This window comes from Oxyura jamaicensis, chromosome Z, assembly GCF_011077185.1.
Source record: "Oxyura jamaicensis isolate SHBP4307 breed ruddy duck chromosome Z, BPBGC_Ojam_1.0, whole genome shotgun sequence".
Taxonomy (NCBI): domain Eukaryota; kingdom Metazoa; phylum Chordata; class Aves; order Anseriformes; family Anatidae; genus Oxyura; species Oxyura jamaicensis.
The window spans coordinates 81,014,022-81,032,787 of NC_048926.1; the positions used below are offsets into that span (position 1 = coordinate 81,014,022).

General features: G+C 35.5%; 1 protein-coding gene and 1 long non-coding RNA gene across 6 annotated transcripts in view; one reads left to right on the forward strand and one right to left on the reverse strand.

Moving 5' to 3' along the window:
• Positions 1 to 18,766, reverse strand: part of KIAA0825 (KIAA0825 ortholog) — a 252,687-nt gene that overhangs the window by 60,614 nt on the left and 173,307 nt on the right. The window lies entirely within an intron of this gene.
• On the forward strand, positions 65 to 5,559 carry LOC118156699. Its single transcript, XR_004746391.1, has 3 exons — positions 65 to 195; positions 1,203 to 1,206; positions 5,549 to 5,559. It is a non-coding gene; the product is annotated as an uncharacterized LOC118156699 (long non-coding RNA).

Below are 18,766 nucleotides of genomic sequence, written 5' to 3' on the forward strand. Positions count from 1 at the left end.
TTTTTCCATGTCCACAACTGACAGAAATAACAAATTTTAGTACACATCTCACATTGACAAGTCTCTCTCATGCAGTGATATGCCCACTAATTATGATGCCAGTTTCTTCAACAGACACATACTAACCTTCTTTCAGTCCAAAGTCACCTTCCAAATTACTAGACTTCTGGTTCTCCTATACCTGAGGTAACATCTGTTCTTTCTCTCAGGTACTCCACAAAATAGGACTTTCTTCACTCCAGCTACCTTTCTAGTTTTTAGCTCATATTGTATCAAAAGTCTATCAACAGAATTTTAATAGCATCAGCAGGACGTTAAGTCATTGGCTAACCCCTTTCTTACCATGTGGATGGGAAAGCCACATTTAAGCCTATTTAATGCTTTTTAAATGCTTTTTATTACCTAATTATATGTAGGACATTTTATGAATTTGACTGCACGTGCCAAAGCTGTGAACAGCCTTTCAGAATCATTGTTCATTCTAGTCTGCAAAGTGCCATGTTCCTGTTTGTTGCTGTAGAGCTGTAAGATAGAAATACAAGCAACAAAAGAAGTCAAACTGATTACATCTGGGGACAGGAAAGTGGTATTTTACAGAATTAAGCTCCAGAATACATCTACTCTTACAGATAGTGCAGTTACACAGCTACAGAGGGATGCTGAGAATTCAGGTTAGCTGGGATACTGGCTCAGTCTATTTACAGAAACCAAACACACTTGATGTCAACTGTAGCTGTCTGAAGAAAGTTATATCCTCTAAAGATTGAAATTCAAGACATAAATGGGAAAAACATAGCACTGGAATGATGTTAGTGACTGCCCGACCAGAACTGGTGACACTGCCTGTGATATGCTGAGGGAGGGCAGACAGCAAGGATGCAACGCTAATGTGAGACTTGGGTTACTCTCTCATGCTGTAGATTGGAAAAATATCACTTTGTGACCTGATGATATGACTAAATTTGTAGACATGCTCAGCAATTGATTGATGGGGCAGTCTGTTTAGTGGCCCATGAGAGAAGAAACAACTTTTGACTTGGTTTTGAGCAGAACAGACTTGATTAGAAATGTTATTGCCAAAAGTCTACTCTGCAAGAGTAGCTATAATGCAGTTAAATTCAACATCCTTGAGCAAGCCCCCAGAATACTCCATAACTGTGCCTCAGTTCAAAAAGTTGTGCTGAACTTGACAAATGCCATAGTTTTGTTACATATGAAGAAGGAAAACCTTATATGCCAGAGACAGTCAAGACAACTAAATCCTTGCAGGCAGTGGAAAGTCAAGGGACACCCTGCTGAACGCAGAAAACAAACAGTCAGGTCAGAGAACAGATACGGCAAAAAGAATTTAACACAAATCAGACAGGAGGAGAATGGAAGTTACTAAGACCAAGAAGGTTTCATTCTGAAAGTTCAAAATAGATAATCTCATAAACCGTGGTAGTTTAGTTATAAAAACACAGTGAGACGGCCCAGAGGAGAGTGAGTAACAACTCACACAAGGCATCAAAAGCTTAGAGTAATATGCTTTCAAACACATCAGGAACAAGATGTCTGCTTAATTGTTCATAGAGTGGGAAGACCACCGGTATGAAAGTGTCACAAATTTACTTTTTATTGGTTGTTTCTGAATAAACTTTTCTGAATAAAGTATTCAGAATACTTGAGAAGGTGCCTACATTTCAATCTTTCTTTATAAAGGTCTCAGCAGAATATGTATTTCATCCTGAATGTCAGTAGAAAACAGTGTGGGACAAACAGAAAAATAAAGATAAGCAGGGATTGCCAGGACCGAGTGGCATTTGCCCTCTAGTTTTAAAGGAACTCAGGAAAGTAATAGCTGAACCAATAATTGTAGTGTGCAACATACCACTTACAACCACTGTGACAACTAAGGACTGGAATGTGGCAAACGTGTTTGAATATATTCAAAATATATTTTTGAATATATTCAAACTGGTAAGCCTCAAGAATGAATAAGGCAAGTTAGTGGATACTAAAATAAAGAAGATTTGTGTAGAGAGAAATAAATTGCAATACCAGGAACGAGGTACGAATCAGACCACCCTTGTAAATGGAAGGCATGTATAACAAATGTATCGTCAGGTTTGTAAAAAAGATCTGTTCAACACAGTTTGCTTGTGTTTGCAAAAGCTCCTGACAATGTCTTTCACCAAAACCTTTTAAAGAAACTGAGCAGTCTTGGTAGGAAAAAATAAAAAATAAAATTAAAAAAAAAAAATCATGACACCAATAAATCTAGTTAAAACATAGGAAATGGGTAAGGATAGATAGTTAGTTTGTATGGTGCAACCCAGAGAAACTCAACAAGAATCTACAGTGTTTAAACATATTTATAAATGATGATAAAATGCTGAGTGAGCTGTGAGATGACAAAGTTTACTAATAACACAACACAATGCCAATGGTCAAGTCAGAAACTGATAGTCTAAACATCAAGAAAGCCCGTATGAAACTGAACTAATGGACATTAAGATGGCTGATAAAATTCAACAAAGACAAATGCAAAATTATGTACAAGGTAATCTCAGTCCTAACTAGTTATAAAATGATGGGCCTTGAGCTGATTATTACATGCATAATATCTTGAGGCCCTAAATATTTCTGGGAAAATGGAAGTTCAATGATGAGTAGAAACTATATATATATATTTTTAAACAAAACAAAACAAAACAAAACAAAACAACAACAACAACAACAACAAAAAACAAAAACAGCCTTGGGATGTAACCATTTGGATTTAACAGGAAAAGACCACTATACTTTGCAATAGACAGGAATCCATGGCTTGCTCAGCCATCTTGATAACCATATGGATTTCTGGTTCCTCCACTGCTCCATCTGAATTTAAAAAAAATAAATTAAATAAAGATACACAATAACTGAACAAGGTACAAAAATAGGTGAGATTACTTCTATCTGGAAAACAGATGGCAGGGCAGGTTACAACAGAAGACTACAAAACCTTACGCGACATGGAATTAGAGATGAGGAATCCATTGTACTCCATCCCTTCCAACTCAGGAACTGGTAGACCCAAATGCAGAGAACATCTGCAGGTCAGAAACAAGCAACAAGAGGGGGTTCTTCATGCAGCATGCAGTTAAGTTATACAGCACCGTGGATGCATAAAGTTCATGTGGATTCGAGTGGAGAATGCACAGGTTTATGGAAGAGAAATCCTTCACTACCTGTTAGATAAAGATACTTCCCCTGTTTAAAGAAAAACATGAGAATTGAGTGAATATCTCAAGAGTATCTCAGGCTTCTCAGGAAGCCTGGGTATCTTGTGTCTCACCCAATTGCTCCTTTGCAATATCCACTTTCTTGCTGTGAGATGGGAAATTTGGCCAGATGACTTTTGTCCTGTCCCGGATTGCCATTACTACATTCTTATGAGTGTTGTCACATGATTTTTCAAGGCAACTAAGGTCACATCACAAAGGTGCTGGACCAGGTTTTACTGGTCCTGCCTTTAGACAGTATCTCAAAGAGGCTGAGAGCTCTTACTGGCCTTGGAAAGGCATGTTACAACCGGACGATTTTCATTGTAGTAATGATGGACAATGTTTAAAAACTGCATTTGTTTAGAAAGTCTGTTCATTCAGTAAACTATAAATAAGAGACTTTGTGTCTGCAATTTTTACAATAGTGTTGTGTCACTAAGTTTATTATGTAATACTCAGAATGGCATCTACTAATATTGCCTTTATTTTAATGCATGGAGAGGTATTCACACCATCTACTTTGGCTGCTTTAGGCATCTAATTTAGATTGAGTCAGAATACCTAAAATTAGTAGCTACCTACATATAAAGTAAGTGTTTCCAGATGGACCCAAATTAAATGCATAAAGACGGAATAGAATCCATAAATATTCCCTCCAGTGTTACTTCTACTTTACCTAGTATTTGCTACCTATTAATATGGTCTGTGAGAAAAAAAAATAAAAAAAAAGAAAAAAGAAAAAAGAAAAAAAAAAAAGCAAACAACGTGAATGCTCCCCACATATATACCTTCATAATTATTAGGAAAAAAAATCTTGCAATTGAGTATTGGCATTTTTAATGCCTTCTGTTGACATTTCCATTGCAAGCCTATCTCAAGGCTAAACTGATTTTGACAGTGGCATTTTATGAAAGAAAAAAAATATACTTTTGTACATCTTTCACTTTCAATATATTTCCTGATACTCTAACAAAATCTTCACAGTACCTAAAACATCAGTTTAAACAATATCTTTACGTTAATGAAAATACAAACAAAACCCCACCTTTAATATAGTCTTGTCTTTTTCAGTAACTTCCCAAATCTAAAAATCTGCACCCTTTAGGTTATTTCGAGGCACATCAGTAGCAGCATTTACATGACTTGTATCACATGAAATTATAGAAAGGATGCTCCACTTGGCATCTGCCATGATTTTAGCTTAAAACAAAGTGCAGCTTCTCCCACATAGCATCCTGATTAAACAAATTAACTATGGCGCTGACTGCAAATGTACACACTAGAGTGTAAAAAATGAACAGATACAATGGCCAAGTCTGTATTTAATTTTAATTAAATTTCATTCGGTAGCTCAATTAATCCACAACTCCAAATGTCAGCAGGACTTAGGCAAATGGAATGACATCTGCTGCACTGCACACTGACTATAAAACCTTCACTGCATGCTAGAGCTCTGGAAATGCACCAGAAAAAAATGAAATATTCTTATTCAATACATATTGATGTATAGAAGTCTAATTTCAACAGAACACAGGAGAGATACTTGAAAGAAAACTTGGGCAAGGTTTCTTTATTTCACAGTTCTGCCTACTACCTATCTAGAATTGTATATGATCATATAATATCAATGTATTTGGAATGAAAATGTGTTATTTTAAAGTGATCCACTGAATGAGATCTCATATAATACTGTTGGACTTTAAAAAAAATAATATTATAAACATTCAACATTAGCATTATTTATTGTAACTATTTATTTGCATAGAAATATTATCCAGAAGCTTCTGCTCAAGTGTGAGAGCTGTAGGAAGACACTATTTCTGTCACAGATAACTTGATGCATACTTCTAACAGCATTAAGGTATTTCAATGGTAATCTGACATCTAAATATGTTTACAATGCCAGCCACATGACAGGTGGATTAGAAGAGGAGTTGAGGAATTTGAGTAAGGGAAAAAGAAGACAATAATAGTGAAATTAAGTTCACAAACTTTCTGACTCACGTCATCATATTGGTATCTGTGTTATTCTTTCATTTCATTTTATTGCTCTTTTTTATTCTGTAAGAATAGCCATCATATTAGCCATCAATTCTGATTGAGTTTTATTACTAATGACAGACAAAGCAGGTGTGAATGAGAGAACCAGAGACAAGGCCCCCATATCTGATATTAGTGAGAGCTTTCTATAATATTAGCTGCGAGGTAAACAAGCAATTTTTAATAAAACATTACTATCCAATTCAACGGATTTAAAATACATAATCAGTGCCTGTACTCTATGCATAAAATCAATGAAGACTTCTCCATTTTCCAAATAGTCTGTGGTTTCATTCAAAAAATATAAAATAATGCTGAACTGCATGATAACGGCTGCTCTGTCATAAGATCTTAGTTCTGCAAATACTTGAGTCAGTTGGATACTGTTCACAGGACAGAGGCTGTCATTTATTTTTCAATTTAATTATCAGTATATTTTTTTCCTCCCCCGATTGAAAATCAAGTCATTGAATATGCTAAAAGTGAAATAGAAGCTTCCATGTTTTCCTGAAAAAAAAATCATTATAAGTCCTTCCAGCAATATTAAACTGTGTTTTTTTGCAACTTTTGCATATTTTGGATGGTTGTAAAATTATCAACTGAACCAAGGAAAATACAGTGTCATGTACTGAAAACAGAACTTTACCCTTCAAGCGTTTATTTTTAATTGGGTGGGTAGATTAAATTGTTTTAATGAAGGTACTTAGATATAGTAAGAATAAAAAAAATAATAATAAAAATACATATCGTTTTCAGGATTGAATTCCTTTCAAAGGACGAAATTATTTGTTCCCTTTTTATCCCATACATTCTGAGCTTATTTCATAGCAAATGCAACCAAGACACATATTTCAATTTTAATCTTTGCATTACTCAGATCTGAACACCATTGTACTAAACAATTTTACAATTCTGTAATCATCTAAAGCACTAAGTTCCTTAATTCTTTTTTTTTATTATTTTTTTTTTATTTTTTAATATTGCTTTCTCAAAGACCACTCTCCTGTTCAAAGAAACCGTTCCTCTAACATATGAACCTACTTTAGAGGCAGCCATATCTCTTGATGTTAAACTTCTCAACAAATTTAGGATTTCCACCTAACAGAATAGCTCAAAATGGCCTAACATTTTCAAATGGCTTCACAGCTTTTTATGTATATGTGAGCAATAAAAGACTGCATTTTTATGACTACTTGCAAGAGTAATATCTCCAAATATTACAAAGGAATACTTTACAAATGGATTTTAATATATACTTAAGCATAAACTTAATATATACTTAGTACTATAAATCTATGTAAAGCATTCTTTCCTTAAAGTTACATGAGTTCATAAAAATAATGATCAGTTCACAGTTTCTTCTGACTTTCTCAAAGACATGAATCCCAACACTAGTGAAGTCAACAGCAAAACAGTTACTCATATCAATGATGTTAAGATTTGATCCCAGATCCAATAAGTTTTATTCTACAATTCTACACTGACTATATGACAGACAATAGGGTTTAAGTATTGAACTGATCACAGTTTGTTTGTTTGTTTGTTTGTTTGTTTTTTGTTTTTTCCTTTTCCAGAGGGAATTACACAAGGAAACTTCATGTAACTACCAGAAGGCACACTAACATGTGAGCCTGAGAAAAAAGTACCAGCTTTGAGGTAGGTCATGGCAGAAGAGCCTGAGGAAGGATCACATTGACACTGATTTGGCAAGTGAAGATATGCACTTTGTTGCATGATTGTTTAGGCTGTAATTTTCTTTCCACTGTGGCTTTCCTGTCATGCTCTTATCCTTTTAATCCTTAGTATTTTATTTTATTTTTTTCTACATCCCCTTTAAAATTTTTCAGAATATTGTATCCCCCTCTTTATCTTTTTAGGGCTTTCTTTTCACCTTTTGATTTCTTGCTTGTAACAATATCTGCAAGCATCTCTCTTCCAAGTTCTAATTCAAAATTGATTTAGTCATTTTAATAGCTTTATGTTAGTGCTCTCAAAAGATTATTCCATTGTCCAGAATTCAAGGAAAATTTCACCTGTATGTTTAAAAGACCTGGGATTTTCTAGAGGTCTTCAAAATTAGGAAAGCTTATTGAAAATTAAAGAAAAATAATGTAATAAAAATAATCATATTTTTGCCATATGGCATTTTTTGAAAATGCCATAAAATAATATGAAATCATAGTAATTCAAATGAAACAATTAATGTGAATTTGTGGCTTTGAAACAGTCGTCTGAAGTGAAATATACACACTGAACAGGTGAAAAGGTAACATAAATATAGCCTTGTCCAGTTCCACAAAAATATGAAAAAGGGTCAGCTATAGGAACTTGAGATGCCTTAAGCACATAACTCTCACTGTCATCGTAAGGAGGGCCAGGTGCCCACTACTCTTGCTCCCAAGAATATCCAGAACTGCCTCTGCTTGAGCCCCTTCGTACCATTGCATGATGGCAACCACCTGAGATTCACCTTCCCTCTTCCTAATTTATGTGTCTACACATAATCCTTCTGTGTCTAAACACTGACTTCTATAAAGATATGATGTTCAGGAAGACTGATTTTATGGAACCAAATGTGTTCTCCAAACTGAAAACTAATATTCATGCACAAAATAAGCACTACTGCAATAGCAGCAAAGACAGTCAACAAAATGCTTTCATTTTTGCCTTGTGTCACTACACCGCACTACATAAACATGCTCAGTTACCTAGCCTCCTCTACTACTGTCAGCAGGACTGATGATTACTAAAGTGTACCACGTATACACTTCAGATGTCTGCTTAGTTCTTCTCCTACCTAGGCACAAAAATCACAAGCTATCAGACTGACAGAAAAACCTGGAAGATATCCATCCACATTGCTCCAGCCATCAGCAGTCACGAAGGAAGAACCTATTAAAGGCTACAAGAACTGCAGTGTCTATTCAAGTTAATACTCCCAGAGCTTCTACTTCTGATATCCAAAAAGCTGCTCCACCACATCCCCTGCTGTTGGTGTCACTGTAAAATTTCAGGTAATGAGGTAAGGGGCACACTTGGGTTCTTTATATGCCAAGATGAGGAAAATTAATTTTAATGCTAAAAAGATGGGAGTACCGGTACAGACGGCCACTAAATGCTTCCAGCTGCTCTACGGTACTGGAATCTGGAAGGGAAATCCTGTTATAAACAAAGCAAGTACAGAACAGTCTCTTATATTCCATTAGTGTGAAAGGAGTATGGGCAAAAAAAGCAGCTTCGCAAAAGGAATACAGGAAAAATAGAAATATCAATGAAAAGAAGGTGTTTCTCTATGATATCTGCAACAAATATAATTGCTCAGGAAGAGAAAATGTGTAAAATAAAAATGTTTCTGGAAAGAACTGTGATAGAAGTTGATCATCCTCATAATTGGGTCAATCCCCAAAAGAATTTTCTGTTCTTACTGTTTATTTCCGCTTCCTAGTTCGTAGCCAAACAGAGCAGATTCAATTTGAGAACAAATATTAATGTTTAATTATTCTTTTATGTTTATTCATTGGCTGATGTGTGGACAACAGTGTCCACTTAAGGAAAATCAGACATTGAAAACAAGATTTTTTTTTTTTTAATCTATTTATTATTTTTTTTAATGACAGAAGGGAAAGATATAGATTATGGATCCAGGTGCTTTTTGTTCCTTTGAAAATACTTCTACTTGATGATTTATATTCAGATTTTATTTTTTTCTACAGAAAAAAAAAATATGTCTCTGTTTATTTTCAATGCAGCACCTTTTATTATCAAACTTTGTAAAAAAATATTTTTGTACTTTGTAAGCACAGGTACAGTTTGCACTTATTTATATATGTACCACATTGGTAGTTTTATTGATAGGGTGGACACTTTTGCTTCTAGCTCCTAGAATTCTCTTGTGATTTTAAAACCATTACATCCTTTAAAATAATAAAATTAGAAATAATGCGGTATATACAAGCTTGAACACAAGCTTTAAAAATTCAAACAATGAAAATTCAAGTACCTTTTCACAACTTTGCTACAATAGCATTTTAAAATACAGATAAGTATTCAAAACCTTTTAAAATGCAGATAAATATCAAAATACCAAACTTCTCTAAGATTTGTTACGTTAAAAGCTACAGATCTGTAAAAATAACAGTAAAACATACACATTTCTCAATTACTAATGCTAAAATTTTGAAGTTGATAAGAGTCACCCACATCTAGAACATAAAATATACATACTTAAAATCTTTCATTTGCCTCTTGGCTGATTTCATTATTATTAGTAATATTAATAATAAAATTGAAACATCTAAAGTTTAAAAATCTTTACGGACTATGTAAAAAACAGATATAAAGCTCAACTCATCAAAATAATACACAGGACATTTACAAGCACTGTTCATTTGTACACTATTCTCCAGTAAAAAATCAGTTTTCTGCATTTCCATTGTTTATTTCTTTTCCCCAAATTTTAGGTAGAGAGTAGTGGTTTTTATTTACTCTAAATGTTACGTTCTAAATCAATGAGCTGTGTGTATTTCTAGACAGACAATAGCACTACTGCTAATCTGCCTGTCAAACTTCTGCCACTCTTCAGTGTGAAACTCACAGGGAATATCACAAACTGATGTGCAGACAGGTAAAATGAACACCTAATTTTCAGCTTAGACTCACCATGTACCCACCATTATGCATTTTCTCAAACATATTTTTTATATTAAACGTATGTTTGGAAGAAAAAAGAAAAAGAAAAAGAAAAAAAGACCTATTATAACATTATAATACACCATGTGAAATTTGAGTTAATACTTAATAGGTCAAAAATATATACTGCTCATTCTGACTGTGGTTAGTTTTCTAAAAACTCATTAACTAGGGTTATTGCTTTATTGCTATAAGGCCAAAAAGGCCCAAAAAACATACAAGAAATATCAGTATTGTTATGTTTTACTATATTTTGAAGTTGATATTACCTTCTCTTAATAGCAACTGAACTCAAATAAGCACTTGTCCAAATCACTCTGAAATGCCCAATAGTTTTCATGAAGACGACAGCTTCAGTGTGAGAAGCAACAGTTTCATAGTCTGCCCCGCAACTCAGACAACTTTGTTTTGCAGTTATCACTTTTGTGAACTCTTTATGGATTTTAAAGCCTAGTCGAACACAATGCCTAGTATTACTACTATTTAGCAATGCCTAGTATTACTACTACTATTAGTTACTACTACTACTACTAATAATAACTCTAGAAACCTATTGCCTAAGAAAAATTGTCAACTCTGGCTGCAAAATGACAATGAATTTGAGAACACGCTGACCAGAGTCAGGTCAGGGTGGAGACGACAGAGGAATCAAAAGCACGCACACGAAATTTGCCAGATAAGAGAGGAGAAAGGAGGGAACCTGGGCGGACACAGCATGTGTCACAGGACATGAGAAAAGCCCAAAGCAGAACATGCAAAGGGAAACATCAACCAGAAATCATTTGTGTAAATAGAAAAGAGGTAGCAAATTTTACCAGCAGAAATTCTGAATCAACATTTCATTCTGAAATTTCAAAACAAATTTTCATAAGTATGAACAAATTATATTGCTACATTACCCTGAGTTTACTTGTGAACAAGTCTTCTTTCTACTTTAATCATTTTATTGCTGTTATTTTCTTCCCTGTCTACTGGTAAACAGTAGTTTTGAAAGATTCTCAACTCTACAGAGACTAAAGTTTATTGCTGTTTTAAAGCAGAATTGCATTCTTCATTTGCCAAATCTCCATATATTGTGTACTCTGCTAATGTTACGCTTTTCTCCTTATCAGAAATCATCTTATTTTCTGGTTTGCAAGAGGAGTATCAGATTCAAATGAGTGATCACAGTGGAATCATATAAGGAGATACAGTTCAAAAGCAACACATTTGGTGCTTGGTAACACAGGTCGTTTTTATGATTTTTTATCTTTAATTATGCATGTATACGCATGTGTGTGTATACACTTTTATTTTAAAGTCAGTAAAAAGCTATTCAAGACTGCTATATAATATCTTAACATAGTAGTAAAAATGCAAAGCTGCACAGTAAAAGAGTCAAAAGGCTGAGCCACATGAAGGAAATTGAGGTACAAGTGCACAGTACACTAGTATATGCTAGTACAGAGGGCTGAATGAACTGATTAAAAAAAAAAAGAAAAAAAAAAGAAGAAAAAAAAGGCTTTTATGTCTGATTGACTCATACCAATATTTCTCAGATTTCATTTCTGTTGTTAACTTTGAACTTTCTGGTCTGTTTTCAAGCAAGCTCCTTCTCATTACATCTGCTTAATTTTATAGCCTAGCTCACCTGCGCATGCTGGAATCAAGTTACCTGTTTGGACCCATGTTAGATCAATATGCTTATCTGTATAAGACAACGTGAAGATCTTACGTCTTCTTGTGCCATTTGATTTTATTCACAAGAAATCATTATTCATAATGAACATTGTGTAATGATGTGGACACAGTATCTGCAGACCGCAGGAGAAATCAGTTGTACAGAGCTCAAGACAATATGAGGAAAATGCTGGGAACTTAATAAAGCAATGTCAAAAGAAAAGAAAAGAAAAATAAAGAAAAAACGGTATGATCACACTGATGTTTTTGGATGATATTACAGACTGTTAAAGTAAAATACTTTATCATGTTAGAGCTATAGTCTGTACTACGAAAAATAATAATAATAATAATTTTATTAAGACCTCCAATCCAAATGTAGGAAAGCATTTTTCTGAGAAGAATGAAAGGTATAAGAATTTACACAATAACCCTTTTTTTTATTATTTTATTATTTTTTTATTTTTTATGCACAGATTCTGAGGACAAAGAATTTATTCCAAAACGTCTGTGGTCCTGGTTCCATTGTCAAAGCTATGCAGGCAGACCTGTCCTGTCCCACATGGAACTTGTTGGGCAATGAGGGTGGTCTACTTTTAGTCACTGGTCACTGTGAATTTTGTTAACATAGGAGAGTCCTCTCCAGTATAAAAGTTTATATTCTGGGTTAATATTACTACTTTTTTTTTTTTTTTTTTTTTTTTTTTTTTTTTTTTCTTCTGACTATCTCCTTTTAACACGAGAGAAGTGTTTAACATTTATTCTAACATCGAAATAACTGACTACTTATGCACAGGAAGCAAAAGAAACTGTAAAATGCGCGTTCAAATCCTATGTAACTACACTGCCCTAACAAGAAAATGTTTTGTATAGGAAAGTAGCTTGCATACAGAAACTATCACTTATTCTTATCCATAGCAGGAACAATAAAATATTATTCCACCCCCACAGATGAATTGTCTGAACAACCTTTCTAATGACAGAACCAAGCAAAAGGGGACACAGTTAAATTCAAATGAATAGATGTATGAAATATGTTCCTTGAGTTGTGCTGGACATTCCATGTGGCATTCACATTATTTTACATCAAAAAGCAAGAAGTCCTGGAAGTCTTCTTAGTATCTCATTTGAACTACCACAAATTCTTCCCAAGTAATCACGGTTTATGGATGTGTATATATCACACACGACCATTACACCAACTTCTCAAGAAGCAATAACTAAAAAGTAAGAAAATTACCTTTCTTAAAATTACATGTTTTTACAACACTGAAAGAATATATATATTCTTTCACAAATACAGTCTTCCTGAGGGCTTGTTTAGAAATATAGGTATTTCTGACATTTCAGACAAGGACATCATAAAATCAAGTTCCCCTCAAAATTAACAAATAACCATATTAGCCTATGAAGATGAACCTTGTGTTCAAGAACAAAAAATACACTATAATCATAAACATGATGTCAGGAAAAAAATGATTCTGTTATAATTGTATGCTTCATGTCAAAAAGGATGTCTCAACTATACATTTGTAGATTTTATTAAAATAATAATAATAATAAAATAATATTTTAAAAAGTATTTTAAAACTTTGTTTATATTATTAATTGTACCATGAAATTAATACCATTAAACATCATATTTCACAGAACGTGTTTAAATGTCTGGGGTATAGCGGTTATTACCCATTTATTCCTTATTAGATGCTTCCCTTTCTTCCATAACACTGTTCATCTGGCTTACACTTCATGCTCAAGTCATGCAGATTGGAGCTGACTCTCAATTACACAAAGTCTTTCTCCAAAGATGACAGTCCAAATACAGTAGAGATAAAATACATCAAGGTTTAAAATAGGTCCGTTCAGCCCCACTGCCGCTTCATCATGAAATGATATAATTCACTGAAGCCTCTGCCTAGCCTAACATATGTTCTATTCACAGCCTGCGTCACTCTTCATTTGTAATTATTTCCCTCTTTTTCCCCCCATCTTGTAATACTTTGCTTGGTTGAAGACAAATACTGAAAGGAAAAAAGAGTATTATCATATGATGACCTGTTCCAGGGTGTTAAGTCCCTGTCAAGGTTTGATTTTAACATGGGGTATTGATGACAGTACATCAATTCAGGCATCATGTCCGGAATTAGACTATATTAATTATCACTTGAGTGCAGTATGCATGAAAGTGCTGTTTCATTGACTAAAAGGATTTGACTGAATAAAAATCCATTTCTCATCTGGTTGCTTATGGATAAAGACATTTTTTCTCTTTGCTGTGGATTGTTCTTTATTAAATATGATATTTATAAGATTGAATAGACTGTTTCATTCAACAACAGATATGAATATTTTTAAACAAAGAATATTAAATCCATTGTCTTGTTGACAACTGCTAAATGATGTATCAAAGTCTACAGTTTAGACACTGCATAGCAAAATACAAATAGTGTATATACTATATATATATATTTGATTAAAACACTACTTTAAAACAAAAAGAAATATAAAAAATAAATTTTATAATGTCATATAGGTGAAAAATCCCATAATGTAATTTAATTTCCACTTAAAAAGAGTTTGTTAATGTTGAGAACTATTACTGTTTTCTTCATTTAATAAAAAAGAAAAATGAATTTCAAGATCACTGAAAAAATTGTTAATTCAACATCATTACCCAGAAAATTCCTACTTCATAGCCTTTACTATGTAAATTATAAATTATGAATTAGCTGCTGAGTAACTGAAAAGAGATAAAAATATGAATTTTCAAGTGTAAGTATCCTCAGAGACAGGTTAACCAGCATATGGTAATACAATTACATTTAAAAACTTAGCTTTCTGATTTATTTATTTATTTTATTTATTTTTAGTGAGCCTACCAGGGGAGGTGCCCCACTAGACCTTCTGTTCCCAAACGGAGAAGGACTGGTGGGAGATGTGGTGGTCAGGAGCTGTCTTGGGCAAAGTGACCAAGAAATGGTCGAGTTCTCTATTCTTGGTGAAATCAGGAGGGGGACCAGTAAAACTGTCTTGGACTTTCGGAGGTCTGACTTTGAGCTGTTCCGGACACTGGTTGGCAGAGTCCCTTGGGAGGCAGTTCTAAAGGGCAGAGGAGTCCAGGAAGGCTGGGCACTCCTCAAGAAGGAAATCTTAAAAGCTCAGGAGCGGTCTGTCCCACGTGCCCAAATGCCAGCTGGAGTGGAAGAAGACCGGCCTGGCTGCACAGGGAGTTGTGGCTAGAGCTTAGGAAAAGAAAAAAAAAAAAAAAAAAAAAAAGAGGGTACTCAGAAGGATTATAAGGATGTTGTAAGGATGTGTAGGGACAAAATTAGAAAGGCCAAAGCTCATCTGGAACTAAATCTGGCTACTGCAGTTAAAGATAACAGAACTGGCCCTCAGTACCGGGGCCAATTTTCTTTAATATCTTTATTGATGATCTGGATGAGGGGATCGAGTGCACCCTCAGCAAGTTTGCAGACGACACCAAGTTAGGTGCATGTGTCGATCTGCTCGAGAGTAGGAAGGCTCTGCAGGAGGATCTGGATAGGCTGGACCGATGGGCCGAGGCCAACGGTATGAAGTTCAACAAGGCCAAGTGCCGGGTCCTGCACCTGGGGCACAACAACCCCAAACAGAGCTACAGGCTGGGAGATGAGGGGTTGGAAAGCTGCCTGTCAGAGAAGGACCTGGGAGTATTGGTTGACAGTCGGCTGAATATGAGCCAGCAGTGTGCTCAGGTGGCCAAGAAGGCCAGCAGCATCCTGGCTTGCAGAAGAAACAGCGTGGCCAGCAGGTCCAGGGAAGTGATTGTCCCCCTGTACTCGGCTCTGGTGAGGCCGCACCTCGAGTACTGCATTCAGTTTTGGGCCCCTCGCTACAAGAAGGACATGGAGGTGCTCGAGCGAGTCCAGAGAAGGGCTACGAAGCTGGTGAGGGGTCTGGAGAACAAGTCTTATGAGGAGCGGTTGAGGGAGCTGGGATTGTTCAGCCTGGAAAAGGGAAGGCTCAGGGGCAACCTTATCACACTCTACAGGTACCTCAAGGGAGGCTGTAGCGAGGTGGCGGTTGGTCTATTCTCCCACGTGCCTGGTGACAGGATGAGGGGGAATGGGCTAAAGTTGTGCCAGGGGAGGTTTAGGTTGGATGTTAGGAAGAACTTTACGGAAAGGGTTGTTAGGCACTGGAACGGGCTGCCCAGGGAAGTGGTTGAGTCCCCATCCCTGGAGGTCTTTAAAAGACGTTTAGATGTAGAGCTCGGTGATATGGTTTAGTGGAGGACTTGTTAGTGTTAGGTCAGAGGTTGAACTCGGTGATCTTTGAGGGCTCTTCCATCCTAGACGATTCTGTGATTCTGTGATTTTGACTGATTATTTTTTCAACTTTGTCATTTTCAGTGATCATCCAGAAACGTGAGTTCCCAGTCTTCACTTTAGGTGACTTCCTTAACCTTAGGTGCTTCTCTATTTGCTGTACTGAAGTGTCACAAAACATGACCACGTTAAGGCCATCACATAGACTTTCCTCATGGCACCCAAACCTCCGTTAGTGCAACTGAGGTTCTTCCGTTCTTTGTTCCATCCAGCTGTGCTGGGACATGTTGTTGGGAGAAACTGAAACTAAATGAGTTGGACTTACTGGAAAGCCTTCTACTTAACTGCTGTTGATACACAGCACAAGCTGTTGAATTTATTTAGCTACGTTTAATTAGATATGAAAACTGTGTTTATCTATCTATATCTTTATTTAGAATTTTCCTTAGAAACTTCATACGGACAAGAACCACTATATCCTGTTAATTTCTAAAAGCCACATTATACAATTAGTCCACTAAGGAAGTAGAAGAAACTATTTCATTGATTAATAGGTATCGAAAGTGTTGGTAAACTCTTCAATTAATAGTATAATACACATATGGAAATTGAAAAAGATACATTCCCAACATTTTCAATCTTGTTTAATCACAATACTCAAATATAACCGAGATCAGGTTTAGGTAGTTTTAAAGAATCATATGGATTAAAAAATATAGCCAACAAGAGAGGGGAACAGAAATATATATATGTGTATATATTATCCAATGTTTCAATAAGCAATGAGTTTCAATAATGATAAGTTTCAAAAAAAGAATAAGCTAGAAAATGATAATGATCATTAAGAAGGCATCAGAATAGGCATTAGCAGATACTATCTTCCTATCAGCTAGCAGATAATATCTTATATCTCCATAGCAGGCGATACAGAGATTTTTTGCTTGAAGATGTTAGGGAGGGTATTAAACTTCAACCAATGAACCCTGTGGGATCAATAGTCAGGGATTTTCTCAGTTTGGTAGGGATATTTACACTCTTTCCTTTCCAGGCCACAGTATCCAGAAATTCTCACTTCCTGTCACAGGCCGTGATAGGTTCTTGCCTTCCCACAACCCTTTACTAGTGTACCCACAGGAGTATCTCACTTCTCACTCTGAACTTCCTTTGCTGGAGAATTTCTCTCTGTATTTCCCTAAAGGACTTCACAGTTGTGCCTGAATCTGAGCTGCGCTGAGCATGGCTGTATATGGTAACACCTGTAGCATGAATGACAGTACCTAAGATTTCAGAAAATTACCTGAGGTAAAAATTAAATCTTTGTTTCTTCCAGAAGAATTTTAAAAAAATAAAACTTGTACATTGATAGAGCAATGTTTTCTTAACTTTTTAATGCTTGAAAGTCAAAAAACATCAAGACTGCTTACCCTTATAGAGGAGCATGACGTGACACAGTGACAGGTAAGCATGATCACGCTGGCTTTGCCTTCTGTTTTGTGCTCCCAGGTGAAAAACCCACTGCTGCTAGGTGATAGGCCTGTGGCAGCAGAGGTGAAACCAGCTAGCCTTCTCCCTTCTTCACTTCTTATCTGGTTTGTGTACATACCACATCCTTTGACTGCAATGCCTTACAATTCTTACAACCTTTGCACATTAAAAGCCAACTGCTTGTTCCTTGCTTTTGAATGGCGTCTGCAGAAAAGTATGATGTGAATGAATGGCACCATTCATTCAAATCAAAAGAGAGCCGGAGAGTTTACTGTACAAAAATGAGAGTGATTGACAACAGAACGCTGCATAGGTTATGCAAAATCAGGGAGGCTACAACGTGGGAATGAATGAAAGGGAACTGTGTGCTGAATGGGTGACTCACCACACCTACACCCTGCAGCGAGGTGCTTGCAAATATCTTAGGAACAGTCTCAGTAAAACATCATTATGTCAATGGTTAAACTCCATCAAACCCTAGGAAACTACAGAGATTATTTTAACACTTTAAAACGTTATTAAGGGCATTATTTTAAAATACTTTTCCTGATTAAATACCAACTGCAATCTGCTACCTCAGAAAAACTGCCAATAGAGCTCCATGCTTATTTGGATGACTCAGTGATCAAATTAAATCACATTATCTTTGATCTTTTGGTTACGGTGATGTAATCAAGAAACTTTTGATCTGAGAGTAACATCTTTTAGCTTGCAGCTGTCTTCTATGAATATTTGCTACATATCCATCTTTATATGTATAATATAGTCATTGCTTCCTGTTGAGAAGTAACATGTTTTCATATTTTTCACAAAGTAAAAGGGGCATGACAAGGAAGAAGACAATATGCTTTGGGGTAAGAAACAAACATTTGCCAAGACAGGCTGAGAGAAAACATATTCTGACTGCCTCAGAATGTCTGAGCCTTGCACCACTACAGTCACAGAAACATCGGGAAAAATACGATCAGCTAAAGGAAATTGGACCAGGATTAGACAAGACAGCTAACAATTCCTTTTTACATGACCTTGCATTCGAAATGAATCTGAACCCAAGATCTAAGCATACAAGAACTCTGGCATCACATTAAGATCATGCATTTGATCATGTTAATATTAAACATATTAATACTGTTACTAGTATCGCTATCAAATATACAACATAAAAACAAATATCTGTGAACCAGATATATATAATGGAAGAGAAAACATGCCGCCACTGTCACATCTTCCACACAGACCATAAGCCAGTGCTATTAGCAAGGAAAAGTGGAGCTGAGCCACTGCACTTTATCAAACTTTTTTTTTTTTTTTTTTTTTTTTTTTTTTTTTTTTTTT